Below are 22,366 nucleotides of genomic sequence, written 5' to 3' on the forward strand. Positions count from 1 at the left end.
GATTCCAAAACAGTTGTCTCCAGGCACTCCGGAGTGTAGGATTGTAGCTGGACAAGACAAATCGCTCGACAACTTCACCATTGTTGTTCACATCTCAACATTGATGGTAATTGGTCCACGTTACTCACATCTGGGGCTCTATTCAATGGACTTTGTTTCAGGTCCACTTCAGGTGCATTTGGCTTCAGGCAGGTTTGGCAAGGGAAAAGTTCCTTGGTAGCTGAAGCACCGGGATTCACCCCACTATTCACCAGCATTGTGCCGGTTTTTTTTGCCAGCGAGGGAGAGATCCAGATTGGATTGGATTTGTTTATTGTCACGTGTACTGAGGTACAGTGAAAAGTATTTTTCTGCGAGCAGCTCAACAGATCATTAAGTACATGAAAATAAAATAAAATGAAGGAAAATACATAATAGGGCAACACAAGGTACACAATGTAACTAGATAAACATTGGCATCGGGTGAGGCATACAGGGTGTAGTGTTAATCAGGTCAGTCCATAAGAGGGTCATTTAGGAATCTGGTAATAGTGGAGAAGAAGCTGTTTTTGAATCTGCTCGTGCGTGTTCTCGGACTTTTGTATCTCCTGCCCAATGGAAGAAGTTGGAAGAATGAGTAAGCCGGGTGGAAGGGGTCTTTGATTATGCTGCCCGCTTTCCCCAGGCAGCGGGAGGTGTAGCTGGAGTCAATGGATGGGAGGCAGGTTTGTGTGATGGACTGGGCTGTGTTCACGACTCTCTGAAGTTTCTTGCGGTCTTGGGACGAGCATTAGCCATACCAGGCTGTGATGCAGCCCGATAGGATGCTTTCTATGGTGCATCTGTAGAAGTTAAGAGTTAATGTGGACATGCCGAATTTCCTTAGTTTCCTGAGGAAGTATAGGCGCTGTTGTGCTTTCTTGGTGGTAGCATCGATGTGGGTAGACCAGGACTGATTTTTGGAGATGTGCACCCCTAGGAATTTGAAGCTGCTTAACCATCTCCACCTCGGCCCCGTTATGCTGGCAGGGGTGTGTTCAGTACTTTGCTTCCTGAAGTCAATGACCAGTTCTTTAGTTTTGCTGGCATTGAGCGATAGATTGTTGTCGCTGCACCACTCCACTAGGTTCTCAATCTCCCTCCTGTATTTTGACTCGTCGTTATTCGAGATCTGGCCCACTGTGGTCGTATCGTCAGCAAACTTGTGGATGGAGTTGGAACCAAATTTTGCCATGCAGTCGTGTGTGTACAGGGAGGAGAGTAGGGGGCTAAGTAGGCGGCCTTGCAGGGCCCCGGTATTGAGGACTATTGTGGAGGAGGTGTTGTTGTTTATTCTTACTGATTGTGGTCTGTGGGTCAGAAAGTCGAGGATGCAGTTGCAGAATGAGGAGATCGCGGTGGGCGGAGCCAAATTTGGGGCTCTCGCAGGATTCTCCAGTTGCGACGGCAACACTGTGGCTGAACTGCGCCCCGGGTGTTAGATCACCTATTATGGTGTAGTATTTGGTATCTTTGACTATATTAGTGAATTGGTTTCTGAGCCAGTCTGTCATTATAGTGATGAAGTCAAGGCCTGCCTTGAATAAAATAATAAAAATTACCTTTCGGAGTTGACACTGATGACTCATCATGTCCTCTTAGAGGTAGTCCCAAGGAAGACAGCAGTTTGACTGTGGAAATAGCACTTTCCTCCAATAAGAACACTCCTTTTCAAACGGAGCCAATAACTCAGAATCAATGTTTCCAGATAGTTTACATCTTTGAACAAACGCCCACATTACTTTAATATGAGCTTTGGAATATGATCAGCAATATCTCTTCCAACAATTAATTTCCGTCATCCCATTCAGAAAATGGGACTACTATATTTAGTATGAAATATTCTATCAGACCTGGTGGAACAGATTTTGGCCAGAAGGCAATGTCTTCAGGGTAGGTTTCTTCCATCACTTCACCAGAGGAATCAGCAATATCTTGTAGTTCCATTTTAATTTCAGAGTCCACTTCTTGTCCAATGATTTCAGATAATAATAATAATCCCTTACAGACACAAGTAGGCTTCAATGAAGTTACTGTGAAAAGCCCCTAGTCGCCACATTCCGGTGCCTGTTCGGGGAGGCTGGTACGGGTATTGAACTCTTGCTGCTGGCCTTGTTCTGCATTACACGCCAGCTGTTTAGCCCACTGTGCTAAACCAACTCCTGCAGTAAGTCTGGAAATCGACAAGTCTAAATCATCAGGTAATCCACCCATATTTGTGCTGGATGAAGGTGAATGTGCAGTTTGTGCCCTGATCAATGCTTCAAACTTTTTACAAGCAAAATGACAAACTGTCTTTTTGCCCAGCTTTGTCCATTTGCCTAACCTTCAACTCAACTTGGGTCGAGTTGCCTGCTTGATTCGCCTGCTCCCCTTGATCAGCAGCTGACCTCACCTTGTGGTGGCTTTCGGTGCCTCACTGTTGCTGGCCTGTCCTCAGCCCTGGGTAGCGTCTCTTGCGGTTTCCCTCGGTAGCTGATGGCACCTCACTGTTCTGGCCTGTCCTGCTCACCTTTCACAAAAATTGGTAAAACCTCAAGCAGCCTCTGCCTCTCCATCCTCGCCTCTCTTCGTTACTTGCTTACGCACGTCTCTCAAGTTACCGTTCATATGGCCTATACCAGTGTCTCCAGCTCTTCCAGACTCACCAAGCAGGGTCTGATTTCTCTTTGCATTGTCAACGGATAGGTGAGCCTAATCAGACTCTGATTGGATGCTCAGTGCACCGGCCAACATGGGGGTGCGGGGCCCCCACCCATTGGTCGGTCGGTGCCCCTCCATTGATCAACGTCCTGTGCCTCGCGTTGCATTGTAAATCCACCTCTGGGTGATGTTGATTCAACTCGCAGGTATAAATCTATCCTGATTTTCATTTTAATCAAAGTTGATGGAAATAGAAATTAGAAGAGATTAATAATTAATAGATGGCCGAATCACCGTTGTATGTTTTATACCGTCATCCAAAATCAAAATTACCCAGCAGGTTCACCACAACATGCACCCAGAGAGGGTAAGAATTAACAGCAATTAAAAATGCACTGCCATTTAAAAGGAGACTGAATTCACAGGGAAACATTGGACGGGATTCTCCGGTTTCCAACGGCGGAATCACGATCACCGATCGGCCAGAGAATCCCCGTTGGCGCCGAAATTGTGGGGTGGCACTGCTTTTGTGATGCTCCACCGCCTCCAAAGTGCGCCGTATGCCTTTGGGACGGCCTCAGGATCTTACCTGAGGCCCCCCCCCTCTGCCCCCGATGGGCTGAGTTCCTGATGGCGTGGGCCGCATGTGCTATTTCTTTTCGGGAACCGGGCGAGGCGGCTCCGGACTTTGTCCAGCACCGTCACGGTTGGGGGGGGGGGGGAGCAGATCGGCAGGCGGGGGGGGGCTTTGGCGGGGGCTGGGGGCACTGGTGGGGGGGTAGTCCAGGGGAGGCGAGCTTGCTGAAAGGGGGGCATTATTTGGCAGGATGGGTCCACACTCGGCCGGCGCCATGTTGCACGGTGCGGCTGCTGCAGGCCGCTGCGCAGGCGTGGCCACGGACCCGGCAATTCTCCAACTGTATCCGCAGCTAGAGCCGGGGGCTCTACCCTGCATGCCTGCTAGCCCGCCACCAGGCGGAGGATCGGTGGAGGTTTTGCGCCATTGTTTCGGGCGTGAAACACCACTGTTCCCACACCGGCGTCAGCACGGTTGTCTCCCAAACGGAGAATCCAGTCCATTTTGTTCCTTCAATTCCAGGGAGTTGGACATTTTGGATTGTTACTCATGTTTTTAGAGAGGGATGAATTTTTAAGGCTTTAAGTCTGCAGAATTTACAGTGTGTCAACTTCAAACATGTGAGATCGGGTAAATTCAGCATCAATTTAATGATGTGCAGAGCTTCTTGTTGCTGACCTTAATTATGTGGTTCAACCCAGATTTCAGAAGGAAGCCCTACCTCACCCTCCCAGCCTCACACCAGATAGCCTTAGAATCTCTTTGCACATGATTGGCATTATATGCAAAACTCTAACCATAACACAATAATTACCAGGAACTCTAATAAAACCTGCCCGACCTCAGTGCAGAGAAAGGATACCACAAGAGCATTTTTAGTACAGTTAATGATACTCAATCTCCTTAACTGGATTTGGGAACATTCCTCTCACAACCTTCCTTTTGGTTCAAAGTAATTTGAAGCTGCGAGGGTGCTGGTGGTATCACAGAGCTCCCACTAACACAGAGCTCCTGCTCACCTGATGTGTTGTTCTAAAGTACAGATATAATCTCACAACACAATGACAGGTGCAACAGCTGTACAAATTGCTATGCTCCTTCTGGTTATATTCTTTTAATATTGATCTTGGCTTTGAATTTTAAAAAGTACATCTTGTTCAATAATCTCCTGCCTTACTGCCCTGTACACCTTTGCTCAAAAATTAAAGGCGCTTACTGGATTACATCCAATGTGTTTGATCGTACAAATGTCAAATAGTTTGTGAAGTGCCCGTTGTGAGAGATAAGCTTGGAGAAAGGTGGACGTTGCTGCAGTTACATTGAAGGAACACCGGCTGCCACCTGCACATGGAGCTTCCTTTGCAAAGTCTCTGAAACATTCCCGATTGTTACTTTTCTCCCAATTTCTGTCTCCTCACCCAGTTTTCTGCCAGCGCAAATTTTAACCGCTGAGAAGTGGAACAGACATGCTGGTAACTTCAGAACAGGATATCTGAATGACAGTGGGATAAATATGGCATGAAATAGATGGCTCCTGAAGATCAAAAGGATCAAAGATTTAGCACTCGTTGCAAAATGACCCTGTTTAGCTGTGCACCTTGCACTTAACAAACGTCAATCTCAGTGGTGAGAATTCTGGCAGGCCGGGAATCAGGTCCAGCAGTCTAATTCAGAGTAAATACACCATCATATTGAGTAAAATATAAACGTTCTGCAGTCATACCCTTGTTGCTATGCATACTTACAATTTGGAGAGCTATTGGTGCTGAAATTACAACAATCAGCGGCTTTGTGCGTTCTTGCAGTTAAGGAGGATGCAGTATAGTGATAGGACAATGTTAGGAGACATAGGTAAAATAAGATCCCCAAATAAATCTCTGAAGACTAGTTTGCACCTTAAGTTGAATTGACAAGTCACACTGATTGAAAAGTACTTTAATTCTATTGATTTTGTAGTGGCTTCTGATGTGGGTGATGTTATCCTGCTGCCAATCAAAACACCGAACAAAAGGCTATAGCATCCTTTAGGTTGTACTTTTGTTGTGAGTGACTGAGAAAGGCTCAGGTCCTGACCCTGTCCATTTAGCCAATCTATCCATTAGAGAACAACTAGGAGTTAATGAATGGCATTCCTCCCCCAAAACCGTGATTGTTAAGAAAATAAACACTGATAGTACACAATTCAAAGGTTAATCGGTTGATTCCATTTCTAGAATGGTTATTCAGTTCTGTTTGCTTGTCTTGGCCTTGGTCTCATTCTCAAGTAGCACAAACCAAGAACCTTCACAGAGAACCATAGAAACGTTACGGTGCAGAAAGGGACCATTCAGCCCATCCTGTCTGTGCTGGCCCCAAAACAGAGAGAAAGAAACTAGCTGCTCATTTTAATGCCATTTTCCACCACCTGGTCCAAACCCTTGCAGGTTACAGCAGATCCAGGTATTTTATAAATGAACTGAACATTTCAGCCTCGACCACCACCCTAAACAGTGTTTCCTAGATGCCCATTATCCTCCGGGTGTAAATATTCATCCTCATATCCCCTTTGATCCTTCTCACCTTAAATCTATGCCCCCTGGTAACTGACCCGTCAACGAGGGGGACGTAAGTATTTCTTCGCTAGGCCCCATGTAATTTTGCACACCTCAATTAGATTATCCCTTAGCCTCCTCTGTTCTAAGGAAAACAACCCTAACCTATCCAGTCTCTCCTCACAGCTGCAATTTTCAAGCATTGGCAACATTCTTATAAATTTCCTCTGCGCTTTTGCCAGAGGAACTATGTCCCTTCTATAGTGTGGTGACCAGGACTGTACACAGAATTCCAGTTGTGACCAGCATTTTATACAGTTCCAGTGGCCTGTGACATTTAGTACAGTGGCTTGTAAAGCAGAACAAGGCCATCTTGTCCACCTGTCCTGCCACTTCATGGACCTGTGGACATGATCTCCAAGGTCTCTTACTTCCTCAACCCCACTCAATATCTTCCCATCCCATTTATTGAGTGTTCCCTTGCTGTGTTTGCCCTCCCCAAATGCATTACCTCACACTTTTCTGGATTGAATTCCACTTACCACTTCTCTACACACTCGACCAAACCATTGATATAATTCTGAAGTCAACAGCTATCCTCTTCACTGACAACTACACGACCAATTTTTATATCATCTGCAAATTTCCCAATCGTGCCACCCACATTTAAGTCCAAATCATTAATAAAGACAGTCACCATGATGTGGAGGTCAGCAGGCCATCTCAACTTCAACTGAGGATCTGCAACAGTCTGCAACTGTCACCCTGGATACTATTGGCCAGCTGAGAGCTCACCTCTGATATCACCTTCAGAGGCGAGGTCGCCAGGTTCCCATTTTTTTTCCATAGAATTTACAGCGCAGAAGGAGACCATTCGGCCCATCGATTCTGCACCAGCTCTTGGAAAGAGCACCCTGCCCAACCGCACACCTCCACCCTATCCCCATAACCCAGTAACCCCATTCAACACTAAGGGCAATTTTGGACACTAAGGACAATTTATCATGGCCAATCCACCTAACCTGCACATCTTTGGACTGCGGGAGGAAACCGGAGTACCCGGAGGAAACCCACGCACACACGGGGAGAACGTGCAGACTCCGCACAGACAGTGACCCAAGCCGGGAATCGAACCTGGGACCTTGGAGCTGTGAAGCAATTGTGCTAACCACTATGCTACCGTGCTGTCCTGTTTTAAACAGCTGTTGTAAATCGTACCAGCGTGACTTCAAGCGGGCGGCCGATGAATGTTCAGTGAAGAGGGGGGGGAAGGTCATGGTGGAAGGGCTTGTAATGATATGCTGATGCATTTAAATGAGGTTCCTGACCTTCTGTGGCCGCTTTCCCGTTACACCACCAGTGAAGGGCTTAGGAAATCGGAATGTGCGATCCCGCCATAGAGAATCACATTTCCCCATTCTCGTCGTATTTTCCGCCCCCTTCCCATTCTGCCCGATGGCTAACATGGGTTCAAACCTCCGCCCGCTATCTATGCATCATTAATCAAATTACATAAATCTTTGACCATAATCCTCCCCGAGTATAATATATCCTCTTCCATCAGTATGGGTCATGAATTTTAGGAAATATTATAGTATTTCAGTATGGATATGTATAATGTGACCTATTTTAAATTTTTGAGTGGGGCCAAGTGTGCTCAAATGTTTATGTTAATGTTTACTAATTTCTTTCCATTTCAATGAATTACCTACCACATGATGCATAACCATGAGCATCCCTGTCCCTTTTACGCTGCTTCTCAAAATACACTCCACTGTCAGATCATCTCATTTCCAGAATATATTTGCTCACCGTACATCATCTTTAGTTTGTTACAGAAGTGACTGTGTTATTGTAATTGTTTTTCATATCTTCTGGTGATAAGGTTACATTCTAATGACAATGTTAAGTTGCTTTAAAAATTAATCCAAAGGAAATATTTAAAAGGTACCTGTTCAAAAGACACACCCTGAAGTTAGTACATGCAGGAAGTCTGGCCAAATGCAAAATAATAGTCATTTTAATAAAAACACCCAACTCCATTTTAATGTATGGTAAATACCCATGGGATATCATTTAAATCCTACTTCAGATACTGACCATAGACCTATTCAGAGGGTCACTTCTGAATTATTAAGTCAGATTCCTTAAGTCATGTCCCAGGGGTCATCATTATGTATCCTGTTAGGTATGGGGTTTAGATCAAGACCACAGCTGTGTCCTTTCATCCTTTATCCAGAAGCACTGCCTTTAGTCAGTCAATGGTCCCTTTCTTTTATTCCATTTCCCTAAAATCTTTCTTCCACTGGCTTGTGCTTCATCCTAGTTATTCCAACTTTCCTGAACTAATCAATTTAATTTCAAACCCATTTCATCAGAGGAATAATACAAAAATCTCTTCAAACGCTATTTTCTGGAAATATTCTGATTTTATGGGTTCACTGAAGCAAATAATTTATGAATCTTTAAATGTATCCGTTAGAACTCCATTATGAATCTGAGAGTAATGCGCCAATGTTCCTTCTAAACTGCACAGCTGAATCCAAACATTTGAGTCCAGGTCATGCAGAAATCAGCCCCTTTAAGTTGTCACGCAGCTGCTAAAAACATTTCAAGGTTCTTCACTTCGCCTGGGCACTACAAGAAAAAACAGAAGCTATGCTGCATAATTCAATGCAACTTTAATACTTACTCCAAGCTTCACTTCTGAGAACGATTTTTCATTTCATTTCATTTTTTTCATGATTCTGAAACAACAGAGTAAGGCTGAGCCATTAGGTATCGTCAAGCATAAGAGCCAATGACTTCAGCTAATGCTGTTATTCCACAGTCATTTTCAATTCAGTGACCTTCATCCATTTATTTTCCTCCCTGAACCCCATCTGTTTCCTTCAAATTTCAAACTATTATTAACCATGGTAATTACTGACATTGCGATAGTAAGCAACTTACAACACCGAAGTAGTATTTTCAGATTGACTTCTCAAGTTGGAAGAGAGGTGAAGGACAACCCGTAGCCCTGTAGCGCCTAATTTAACAGCTATTTAACCAGCTCTCAGAGAAAATGTCAAATTCCAGACCTTCCGTTGCCAATGCTTTTATCTGGTGACCTTAGAGCAAATGTTAAATAAACAGGGAATATACATTTAAGCATTTTTTCCTCCTTTCTATAAATATTAATGATGATACTCAAATTTTAATCAATTTTATAAGTGCGGGTTTCTGTACAAGACATGTTTCCAGAGTCACTGCTTGATCCACTTTTCTTATTTAATGCTTTCATTTGATTTCAAAGAAATAACTATTTTCAGAGGAGCTTGTGACCATAGAAGTCTTGAGGGTTTCCCATCAGGGAGCCTGGAAGAGACCCCCTCTGAAATGATGGAGACGGGTTTATGTCAATCCACTCCTTACACAACGAATGACAGGTTATCTATCATGCCTCCATTGTGATAAGGCAACTATCGCAATTGCCTTACTGCAGCTGACATAAACAAAGCCTCACGCTAAATTTTCACATACCCTTCGAATAGAAGGAAAAATATTACATCCAAGCAAAGACATGACAGTCTAAAACAGCTTATCGAATGTACATACAAGATCACAAGGCCTGGACTAATGAACTGGAGACATTAGTTCAAATCCTACTTTGGCAGCTGGAGAATTAAATTTCAATTAATTAAATAAAATTTGTTACCAAAAGCTAGCATCAGTAATGGTGACCATGAAACTGACTGTCAAAAAATTTCCATTTGATTCATTTGTGTCCTTTAGGGAAGGAGATCTGCCAATCTGTCCTTTGTGTGACTCTGGACACACAGCAATGAGGTTTACTCTTAACAATCGTCTGAAATGGCCCAGAAAGCCGCTCAGTCGTGGTCAAGAAGGTAGTTCATGACCACCTCAGTTCACGACCTTCTCAAAAAGCAATAGGGGTGGGCAATTAACACTGACCTTACCAGTGACACCCAAATCCTGTGAGTAAATTAAAACAGAAAGATGTATTATAAAATACAATGCATCAGAACAATATCAGAATACTGGACTGAGATATATAACACACAGTTCATCAACCCCTTCAGGAGTTAGTTCAAATTAAATCAGGTCAAATCTTTGGTGCTGTACAGCTGAGAATAACTTCCAGACTTCTTGCAACCCTTGTCTTATATACATAATATAATAATCACTTATTGTCACAAGTAGGCTTCAATGAAGTTACTGTGAAAGGCCCCTAGTCACCACATTCTGGCGCCTGTTCGGGGAGGCCGGTACAGGAATTGAACCCACGCTGCTGGCATTGTTCTGCATTACAAGCCAGCTGTTTAGCCCACTGTGCTAAACCAGCCCCTAACCTCCATGCTGAAAGTTTCACAAGGAACGTCCCAGCAAACTGGTACAAATCTATTTTATCTGAACATTTTATTTTATCAATCAAAGAATGAGAGAAATGCTGTTTGACCCTGGTTTTAATTGTTTAACTTCTTTGAAAAGGGACAGAACGCAAATGGATCTTATAGATATCAAACAAAAATAGTTTGTAATTTTCAGACAGCTCATGGTAATTTCCATGAATTTTACAAGCACACTGAGAACCGTACTTTTGAATTTTACACTTTGGCTGGTCTGAACCCTGCTCGTTTTTTGATGAAATAGTTCATTTTCAACACAAATAATATTACTTTGGATTTATAAAAGAACATGTTAATGCAATTGATAACCGAGGTGACATCTTCAGACCAAAATCAACTGTGTTTTCCTAGTGTGTTAGGAACTTCCACTCCACTGGGCTATCAAAATAAATGGAACTGCTGGCTGTGCAGCATCAATGTTCAACATTCCAGAAGTATATATTCAGGAGGAAGTCAACATGTGCAGGAAGTACTGCTTTGAAGTTTGGTACTTGATAGTGATGGAATTTCAAAAATCAACCAGCAGAGTTTGGCAGAAGGTATCAAGGTTACTATATAGCAAACGTTTGCAATACACATCACAAATACACCAACTTTAAAACTATTATTTACCGATTGAAACCATTAAAAAGACTAAAACAGAAAATACGTTATGGTAATGCAAAAGAAAAAGATCTTTTTTGGGGAATAAATTGTAGATTTATGTACCCGCAGCACTGAGGTCAGAAACCATTCAAACCCCTGTTAATGTCATCACATATCTATCCAATAGGGCACACTGTCAGCCTGTGCACCCCTCTAATGTGCAAATGATGGTGCATCAATTACCTGTATGATGGCAGAGTCTGAAAAAAAGCCCCATGGAAAGAGTTTTAACCAATTACTGGTGGGCACAAACCCTAAGTACACAATTACATTTGGAGGCTAACTACCTAATTCTCATCATGAAAACCTGCACCTAGAAACTAGTTTTGAACCAGACAGAAAACCGGGAACAAGGTCCAGTTTCAGCTCCATGGTGTGAGAAATGGACACGTTACATAGGGTGCAAAAGACGGGAATAGAGGTGCATTTTTGAGTTACATAATGGAAACTTTACACTTTATCAAAACACTAACAATCCTGTGTGGTGAGCACTTGATATTCTTTAGCAATGAGATTCCTCGCCTTGACCACCACACCATTTATACTCACCAGAGTTAGGTGTTAGGTGAATAGGACATTCTGAATTCTCCCTCTGTGTACCTGAACAGGCACCGGAGTGTGGCGACTAGGGGATTATCACAGTAACTTCATTGCAGTGTTAATGTAAGCCTACTTGTGACACTAATAAAGATTATTAAGATGAAAGAAAACTATGGGGGAGAGGGGGGGAGTTTTTTAATTTAAATTGAAAATATAGAACATAAAATAGCTTCTGAGTAATGATGTCAAGGCTCGCAACAAAAGTTTCAGATGACAGTTCTAGGTTGCTAGGATTTTGAACAGTGCATTAAAAATGATTTTATATCTTAATGAGTTTTGAAAGCAATTTCACGGGAAGGTGAACAAGGTAAGCTAACCAATTACTTTAAACCCTCTACATTGTCCTGCAGAAAGTTTAATATTCTGGAAATAAAAAGATGATTGTGGAAGTAGCAAATGTATTGAGAAACAGGTGAGAATTTAAAAATGCAACACACAACCTTTAGGATCTTTTAGCAATAACAATTCCTGTGGGGGTGGAAAAAGAGGCGGTGGCGAAAAGGCCCTCCAACTCAGAGCAAAGACTAGGTCTAGAATTAGTGATGCAGGAAATAATCTTCCTTTTCCTATAATATACTGCAGAATTGAAGCGCATTGTTGTCCTTCCCTGTTTTGGAAGATGCAGCTTTCCTGTACAAAGTGAAATCTGACCCGGCAAGGATTTCCGAGTTTGATAACCTTTGTGATTTGTTGCTTTTGGCCACAATTGTTCCTGTGCACAGTGGAGCATGCTTCTAATCGCTCAGTAAATAGTGTTAAAGAGTTTATTTTGCCTGTGGCATCCGAGTTTATTTTGTCAAATAGATGCCTAGGTTTGTAAGAGAATCATAATTTAATCATCAGCCTGTCAAAATGTCAGAGTGTCGAGGTTAAAGCTACTAATTACAATGAATGTTATTCTGACGTCTTTCACCATTTTGGATGGATAAAGTGGAATGCTGTTGAAATGTGACTCCTGAATTTCCTGATCACTTTCCATTGCGTGATTAAATCTTTCCCGATTTCTATCCACTCCATTTCCCAAGAGAGTGCACCCCCCTCTCCACCTGCCACAATCGTTTTGCCCCTTTGTCATATATTCCAGCTGTGGCTCAGTTGGTAGAACTCTTCCCTCTGATTCAGAAGGTTGTGGGTTCAAATCCCCCTTCAGAAGTGCCATTTTTGAATGAGATTATAAACTAAAGCCCCGTCTGGTTTTTCTTTTTTTTTTATAAATACTTTATTGAAAATTTTTGGTCAACCAACACAGTACATTGTGCATCCTTCACACAATATTATAACAACACAAATAACAATGACCTATTTTATAAACAAAAAATGAATAAATAATAAATAGCAAAAATGAAAACTAACCCGAATTGGCAACTGCCTTATCACAAGTAACACTCTCCAAAAATATAATTTAACAGTCCAATATATAATTATCTGTAGCAACGACCTATACATATTATACAGTATATATTAACAACCCTGAGAGTCCTTCTGGTTCCTCCTCCCCCCCCCCCCCCCCCCCCCCCGATCCTGGGCTGCTGCTGCTGCCTTCTTTTTTCCGTTCCATCTATCTTTCTGCGAGGTATTCGACGAACGGTTGCCACCGCCTGGTGAACCCTTGAGCCGACCCCCTTAGGACGAACTTAACCCGCTCTAGCTTTATAAACCCCGCCATGTCATTTATCCAGGTCTCCACCCCCGGGGGCTTGGCTTCTTTCCACATTAGAAATATCCTGCGCCGGGCTACTAGGGACGCAAAGGCCAAAACATCGGCCTCTCTCGCCTCCTGCACTCCCGGCTCTTGTGCATCCCCAAATATAGCCAACCCCCAGCTTGGTTCGACCCGGACCCCCACTACTTTTGAAAGCACCTTTGTCACCCCCATCCAAAACCCCTGTAGTGCCGGGCATGACCAAAACATATGGGTATGATTCGCTGGGCTTCTCGAGCACCTCGCACACCTACCCTCCACCCCAAAAAATTTACTGAGCCGTGCTCCAGTCATATGCGCCCTGTGTAATACCTTAAACTGAATCAGGCTTAGCCTGGCACACGAGGACGACGAGTTTACCCTGCTTAGGGCATCTGCCCATAGCCCCTCCTCAATCTCCTCCCCCAGCTCTTCTTCCCATTTCCCTTTTAGTTCATCTACCATAGTCTCCCCTTCGTCCCTCATTTCCCTATATATATCTGACACCTTACCATCCCCCACCCATGTCTTTGAGATCACTCTGTCCTGCACCTCTTGTGTCGGGAGCTGCGGGAATTCCCTCACCTGTTGCCTCGCAAAAGCCCTCAGTTGCATATACCTGAATGCATTCCCTTGGGGCAACCCATATTTCTCGGTCAGCGCTCCCAGACTCGCGAACTTCCCATCCACAAACAGATCTTTCAGTTGCGTTATTCCTGCTCTTTGCCACATTCCATATCCCCCATCCATTCCCCCCGGGGCAAACCTATGGTTGTTTCTTATCGGGGACCCCCCCAAGGCTCCAGTCTTTCCCCTATGCCATCTCCACTGTCCCCAAATTTTCAGTGTAGCCACCACCACCGGGCTTGTGGTGTAGTTCCTCGGTGAGAACGGCAATGGGGCTGTCACCATAGCCTGTAGGCTAGTCCCCCTACAGGACGCCCTCTCTAATCTCTTCCACGCCGCTCCCTCCTCCTCTCCCATCCACTTACTCACCATTGAAATATTAGCGGCCCAATAATACTCACTTAGGCTCGGTAGTGCCAGCCCCCCCCTATCCCTGCTACGCTGTAAGAATCCCTTCCTCACTCTCGGGGTCTTCCCGGCCCACACAAAACCCATGATGCTCTTTTCAATCCTTTTAAAAAAAGCCTTCGTGATCACCACCGGGAGGCACTGAAACACAAAGAGGAATCTCGGGAGGACCACCATCTTAACCGCCTGCACCCTCCCTGCCAGTGACAGGGATACCATATCCCATCTCTTGAAATCCTCCTCCATTTGTTCCACCAACCGCGTTAAATTTAACCTATGCAATGTGCCCCAATTCTTGGCTATCTGGATCCCCAGGTAACGAAAGTCCCTTGTTACCTTCCTCAACGGTAGGTCCTCTATTTCTCTACTCTGCTCCCCTGGATGCACCACAAACAACTCACTTTTCCCCATGTTCAATTTATACCCTGAAAAATCCCCAAACTCCCCAAGTATCCACATTATTTCTGGCATCCCCTCCGCCGGGTCTGCCACGTATAGTAGCAAATCGTCCGCATACAAAGATACCCGGTGTTCTTCTCCTCCTCTAAGTACTCCCCTCCACTTCTTGGAACCCCTCAACGCTATCGCCAGGGGCTCAATCGCCAGTGCAAACAATAATGGGGACAGAGGGCATCCCTGCCTTGTCCCTCTATGGAGCCGAAAATATGCAGATCCCCGTCCATTCGTGACCACGCTCGCCATTGGGGCCCTCTACAACAGCTGCACCCATCTAACATACCCCTCTCCAAAACCAAATCTCCTCAACACCTCCCACAAATAATCCCACTCCACTCTATCAAATGATTTCTCGGCATCCATTGCCACTACTATCTCCATTTCCCCCTCTGGTGGGGCCATCATCATTACCCCTAACAGCCTCCGTATATTCGTGTTCAGCTGTCTCCCCTTCACAAACCCAGTTTGGTCCTCGTGGACCACCCCCGGGACACATTCCTCTATTCTCATTGCCATTACCTTGGCCAGGATCTTGGCATCTACATTTAGGAGGGAAATAGGTCTATAGGACCCGCATTGTAGCGGGTCCTTTTCCTTCTTTAAGAGAAGCGATATCGTTGCTTCAGACATAGTCGGGGGCAGTTGTCCCCTTTCCTTTGCCTCATTAAAGCTCTCGTCAATACCGGGGCGAGCAAGTCCACATATTTTCTATAGAATTCGACTGGGAATCCATCCGGTCCCGGGGCCTTTCCCGCCTGCATGCTCCTAATTCCTTTCACCACTTCTTCTACCTCGATCTGTGCTCCCAGTCCCACCCTTTCCTGCTCTTCCACCTTGGGAAATTCCAGCCGATCCAAGAAGCCCATCATTCTCTCCCTCCCATCCGGGGGTTGAGCTTCATATAATTTTTTATAAAATGTCTTGAACACTCTATTCACTCTCTCCGCTCCCCGCTCCATCTCTCCTTCCTCATCCCTCACTCCCCCTATTTCCCTCGCTGCTCCCCTTTTCCTCAATTGGTGTGCCAGCAACCTGCTCGCCTTCTCCCCATATTCGTACTGTACATCCTGTGCCTTCCTCCATTGTGCCTCTGCAGTGCCCGTAGTCAGCAAGTCAAATTCTACATGTAGCCTTTGCCTTTCCCTGTACAGTCCCTCCTCCGGTGCTTCCGCATATTGTCTGTCCACCCTCAAAAGTTCTTGCAGCAACCGCTCCCGTTCCTTACTCTCCTGCTTCCCTTTATGTGCCCTTATTGATATCAGCTCCCCTCTAACCACCGCCTTCAACGCCTCCCAGACCACTCCCACCTGGACCTCCCCATTATCATTGAGTTCCAAGTACTTTTCAATGCACCCCCTCACCCTTAGACACCCCCCCTCATCTGCCATTAGTCCCATGTCCATTCTCCAGGGTGGGCGCCCTCCTGTTTCCTCCCCTATCTCCAAGTCTACCCAGTGTGGAGCGTGATCCGAAATGGCTATAGCCGTATACTCCGTTCCCCTCACCTTCGGGATCAACGCCCTTCCCAGCACAAAAAAGTCTATTCGCGAGTAGACTTTATGGACATAGGAGAAAAACGAGAACTCCTTACTCCTAGGTCTGCTAAATCTCCACGGGTCTACACCTCCCATCTGCTCCATAAAATCTTTCAGTACCTTGGCTGCTGCCAGCCTCCTTCCAGTCCTGGACTTCGACCTATCCAGCCCTGGTTCCAACACCGTATTAAAATCTCCCCCCATTATCAGCTTTCCCATCTCTAGGTCCGGAATGCGTCCTAGCATCCGCCTCATAAAATTGGCAGTATCCCAGTTCGGGGCATATACGTTTACCAAAACCACCGTCTCCCCCGTAGTTTGCCACTCACCATCACGTATCTGCCCCCGTTATCCGCCACTATAGTCTTTGCCTCGAACATTACCCGCTTCCCCACTAATATAGCCACCCCCCTGTTTTTCGCATCTAGCCCCGAATGGAACACCTGCCCCACCCATCCTTTGCGTAGTCTAACCTGGTCTATCAGTTTCAGGTGCGTTTCCTGTAACATAACCACATCTGCCTTAAGTTTCTTAAGGTGTGCGTGTACCCGTGCCCTCTTTATCGGCCCGTTCAGCCCTCTCACGTTCCACGTGATCAGCCGGGTTGGGGGGCTTCCTACCCCCCCCCCCCCTTGTCGATTAGCCATCACCTTTTTCCAGCTCCTCACCCGGTTCCCACGCAGCTGTATCTCCCCCAGGCGGTGCCCCCCCGCCCATCCCCTCCCATATCAGCTCCCCCCTCTCCCCAGCAGCAGCAACCCAGTAATTCCCCCCTCCCACCCCACCCCCGCTAGATCCCCTGCTAGCGTAATTACTCCCCCCATGTTGCTCCCAGAAGTCAGCAAACTCTGGCCGACCTCGGCTTCCCCCCGTGACCTCGGCTCGCACCGTGCGACGCCCCCTCCTTCCTGCTTCTCTATTCCCGCCATGATTATCATAGCGCGGGAACCAAGCCCGCGCTTCTCCCTTGGCCCCGCCCCCAATGGCCAACGCCCCATCTCCTCCACCTCCCCTCCTCCCCCCATCACCACCTGTGGGAGAGAGAAAAGTTACCACATCGCAGGATTAGTACATAAAACTCCTCTTTCCCCCCTTTTTAACCCCCCTCTTTGCCCCCCACATTCGCCCCACCACTTTGTTCAAACGTTCTTTTTAATAACCCGCTCATTCCAGTTTTTCTTCCACAATAAAAGTCCACGCTTCATCCGCCGTCTCAAAGTAGTGGTGCCTCCCTCGATATGTGACCCACAGTCTTGCCGGTTGCAGCATTCCAAATTTTATCTTCTTTTTATGAAGCACCGCCTTGGCCCGATTAAAGCTCGCCCTTCTTCTCGCCACCTCCGCACTCCAGTCTTGATAAACGCGGATCACCGCGTTCTCCCATTTACTGCTCCGAGTTTTCTTTGCCCATCTAAGGACCATTTCTCTATCCTTAAAACGGAGGAATCTCACCACTATGGCTCTGGGAATTTCTCCTGCTCTCGGCCCTCGCGCCATCACTCGGTATGCTCCCTCCACCTCCAACGGACCCGCCGGGGCCTCCGCTCCCATTAACGAGTGCAGCATCGTGCTCACATATGCCCCGACGTCCGCTCCCTCCACACCTTCAGGAAGACCAAGAATTCTCAGGTTGTTCCTCCTTGCGTTGTTCTCCAGTGCCTCCAACCTTTCCACACATCGTTTCTGATGTGCCTCATGCGTCTCCGTCTTCACCACCAGGCCCTGTATGTCGTCCTCATTCTCGGCTGCCTTTGCCTTCACGACCCGAAACTCCCGCTCCTGGGTTTTTTGTTCCTCCTTTAGCCCTTCAATCGCCTGTAGTATCGGGGCCAACAGCTCTTTCTTCATTTCCTTTTTGAGCTCTTCCACACAGCATTTCAAGAACTCTTGTTGTTCAGGGCCCCATGTTAAACTGCCACCTTCCGACGCCATCTTGGTTTTTGCTTGCCTTCCTTGCCGCTGTTCTAAAGGATCCACTGCAATCCGGCCACTTTCTCCTCCTTTTTTCATCCGTGTCCAGGGGGGATTCCCTTCTGGTTTACCGCACAGTGTTTTTAGCCGTCAAAATTGCCGTTGGGGCTCCTGTCAAGAGCCCAAAAGTCCGTTTCACCGGGAGCTGCCGAAACGTGCGACTCAGCTAGTCATCGCCGCACCCGGAAGTCCCCCGTCTGGTTTTTCAAGTTAATGTAAACCTCAAGCTTACTGAGAACCATTGAGTTATTGAGAAAAGACATGGTTGACATGGAAGCGAAAAACGTAGGCTGTCAGGAAAAGTTAACAGTTGAAAGAAAAAATAGAACTTCTCAGAAAGGAGAATGAAGAGTCTCAGAACCAATTAGCAGAAGAACCAACTCCCACGTACGAAAGATGAGTTTGCTAATGATAAATTAGAACTTGATTAACTTCAGTGTCGTGAAAAATGCCTGCAACAGGAAGAGATTGCTGGTGAATCTGCACAGTTTGTTGAATGTCGAATTAACAACCCAAACTGATGAAATGTTGGAACTTCATTGTGAAAAGGACAATGAAATTCTTCGATCCAAGACGAAGAGCATGAACGATAAGATGGTCAGCATGGAAGAGAAAATTCAGAGTGTAAAAGCAAGTAACTCGGAAACAAAGACAACTGAACTCATCACATCAGTTGCTGAGCTGAATTGAAAAGAGAGTGTAAAATAAAAGTAAACAAATAATTGGATAAATTGCAAAACAATTGAAATGAAGGTTCCATCTTGATAATCTCAGCTTCCGCAAACCATGGTAGACCCAGGGAGAAAGGAAAGAAATATTGGGTCCATTATAGAAGTAAACAGTGAACACTCCCTCTGGAATGTCTCTCCAGCTCCAGGATCCACGCTGCCTGGCCCCTGCTCCCATGGCCCTATGCTTTGTCTCTATCAGTCAGGGTTTGTGCGCTTGATTGTGAGCCAGTTGCGTAGACCGTAAAGCTCGACCCCTTAAAGGGGCCACGTTACCACAGTCCCATCCCTGCAAATGTGACAAGAATGAGTTCCGGAAGAATTGTCAGACTTCCAACTATCTGAACTTGTAAAGTCAGAGACCTGAGCAGGGGAGAAAGGGTAACATTAAAGTAAGGAAAGTTGTATTGTAAATATATCTGTGAGAGGACTTGGGGGAGTTGCAGTATAAGGAGGTTTGGGCAGAGGAAGGTTTAATATGGGACTAGGGAAATAGTGCCACCCACAGTATGATGTACAGAGTCGAATGATGATAGATTGTGTGCACTAGAATTCAGCAGAGGCCAACATGGCGACAGCATCGATGCTGGGCTGTACCCTGGAGATGCATATAGTTAAGGATTGTTAATAAATGGCTTATGTTCAATGCAACAAGCCAAGCCTCCAGACCTCTTAATGAGACATCAAACAACATTACAACACCAGGAGGGTGGCAGCTGTGCAGTGCTGGGCTGTGCCAGTGGGAGTGGTGGCTCCTACTTGGATTGCACTATCCCGAGGACCAGGATGGCCGAGGGACCCAGGCAACACGCGAGTGATTCTGGGATGGAGGTTGGGGAAGAGGGAGGGGTCGGCTCTCAGCATGCACCCCCCTCCCCTATTTGATGGCCTGTGAACTAAACCACCGCCCTACCACCTCCCCCAACAGGGTTTGCTTTTGGGGCTTCCGGCATGATGAGTCCTCGACCTGCTACTGGGTGAATATGAGCAGTGGAGGGAAGAAGCCCTTAAGTGGGTATCAATAGGAGCAAAGGCAGGAAGGCTGCGGGGTTGCCAGCTGCCACCCTCCCACCAGATTAAATGCCCACCTGCCCCTGAATTTGCCTTTGTGGAGGGCATTAAATTCCACTCTAGCTGTGTGCAAACTATCTGCTGAGTTTCCAACATTACAGCAATGATTACACTTCAGAAGTACTTCATTGGCTCTAATATGCTTTGGGGCATCCAAAACTCATGAATGGTACAATAGAAATGCAATTTTTTCCCATCCCCTAAATTACAGCTCCCCCTCACGCCTTGCTAGACACTCTCTTTCCACTCCCAATTGCACCGTTTCTCACATCAGGACAGCTGACGATACTGAGAGGCCTGAAATAGCAATCTCTTGATCGGCGAGATGCCTGATGGGCACCACAAAGGGCCTGAAGCTTGCTGGGCACCCCCTGTGAATGAATGGCAATACTCAATACCAGGTTCCAGGACAGGGGTCAATCCCAATTCATGCCAGGTTTCAGGTGAAGAACTATTTCTAAACCAACATATTTAAGAATGTGCAATCATGGTGAACTGAGATGACCAATGGATGGGTGTAAATGATCAAGGAAATCTTGGTATAGTTTAATTGCATGCATAAGTTTCCTTGATCTTTTACACAGGGTATTTGTTCTACACCTTGATTAGATGTCTCTCTATGCACCAAAATAGAGAAAATTCTACCTAATTCTTTCAACTGGAATATTTTAACATAAGCATTTTCTACAAAGTTAAATCTTTGGGTGGCTGATATTATGTTTCAGACAATAGGACAGGAAATGGGTCAATATCTACCGGAATATCTGAGTTTGTTAATATTTGCAAGGGGTTCCCTGGAGCATGCATGTCACTATTCCCAGGAGGAGCTTGGAGTGTGCAAATATTTGCTGGAGATTTCCTGTACAGAACTGTTTAAAATCAATACACAGCTGGGATCCCAGATTCAAATTTAGCATCCGGGATAGGAATGGTTGGTTAATCCATGGGGATCAAAGGGCGAATCCATGCTGTGCAATCATATTGCTCACTATGGGAGGCAGTGTTTGTTTCTTGTGGAATCTTACATTTGATTTCTGGACTACAGTCCATCCTGACTTTCCATGTCCCCTTTCTCCCCACGATGGTGAGGAATTTGTAAATTTACAAATTTGCAGTTCAGTGAACTAATATATTTATTGTGTTTTTTTTCCTTTTAAGTTTGGGCAAAGAGGAAAGTGCGATATACATTATTTTTCTTCTCAATCCTGTTTAGCAGCAATATCCAGGAACACTCACCACTGAGGTACTGGGACAGATTCTGCTGACCTATTTTCTGTTCAGAACTCAATAGGAACACACTGGGGAATCTGGGGCGAAATTCACCGGAAACGGTGCGATGTCCGCCGACTGGCGCCCAAAACGGCGCAAATCAGACAGGCAACGCGCCGCCCCAAAGGTGCGGAATGCTCCGCATCTTTGGGGGCCGAGTCCAAACTTGAGGGGCTAGGTCGGCGCCGGACGAATTTCCGCCCCGCCAGCTGGCGGAAAAGGCCTTTGGTGCCCCGTCAGCTGGCGCGGAAATGACATCTCCGGGTGGCGCATGCGCGGGAGCGTCAGCGGCCGCTGACAGCTTCCCATGCATGCGCAGTGGAGGGAGTCTCTTCCGCCTCTGCCATGGTGGAGACCGTGGCAAAGGCAGAAGGGAAAGAGTGCCCCCACGGCACAGGCCCACCCACGGATCGGTGGGCCCCGATCGCGGGCCAGGTCACCGTGGGGGCACCCCCCGGGGCCAGAACACCCCGCGGCCCCCCAGGACCCCGGAGCCCGCTCGCGCCGTCTTGTCCCGCCGGTGAGGTAGGTGGTTTAATTTACGCCAGCGGGACAGGCATTTTAGCGGCGGGACTTCGGCCCATTCGGGCCGGAGAATCGAGCGGGGGGGCCCGCCAACCGGCTCGGCGCGATTCCCGCCCCCGCCGAATCTCCGGTGCCGGAGACTTCGGCAACCGGCGGGGGCGGGATTCATGCCTGCCCCCAGCAATTCTCCGACCCGGCGGGGGGTCGGAGAATTTTGCCCGAGATTCCAGAGAACTATTAACAGAGTCTTTGTAATATCCTCCCACCTGTCCAAGTGGCAGCTCCATCACTGCTGTCTGAAGATTGTCCTGACAGATGTTTATGAACAATTAGACAGATGGTGCAAGAAAAGCAACTTAAAGAAAGGCTTGCCTTTGGATAGCTGAAGCTATTTGCGTTCGGTGAATGACTTTGAAGTAGTTATTGTCCTGATGGAATAGCAGAACGCACAGCAAAATTCCATAAACAACAGGAACATGAATGACCAATTAACTTATTTTCAGCTTTATGGATTGAAGGTGGAATACCGGTCAGACACACTGAAGAACTTCCTGCTCTTCGAGAATTCCCACAGCCACTTGAACATATACCTGAACAGGTAGCGGAGGCTTTGCTTCAGTGTCACATTTGACGGGTTGCACTGTGACACAAAAATAAGTATTTTTTATCTCG

The sequence above is a fragment of the Scyliorhinus torazame genome, chromosome 28 (genome assembly GCF_047496885.1).
Source record: "Scyliorhinus torazame isolate Kashiwa2021f chromosome 28, sScyTor2.1, whole genome shotgun sequence".
NCBI classification, from domain to species: domain Eukaryota; kingdom Metazoa; phylum Chordata; class Chondrichthyes; order Carcharhiniformes; family Scyliorhinidae; genus Scyliorhinus; species Scyliorhinus torazame.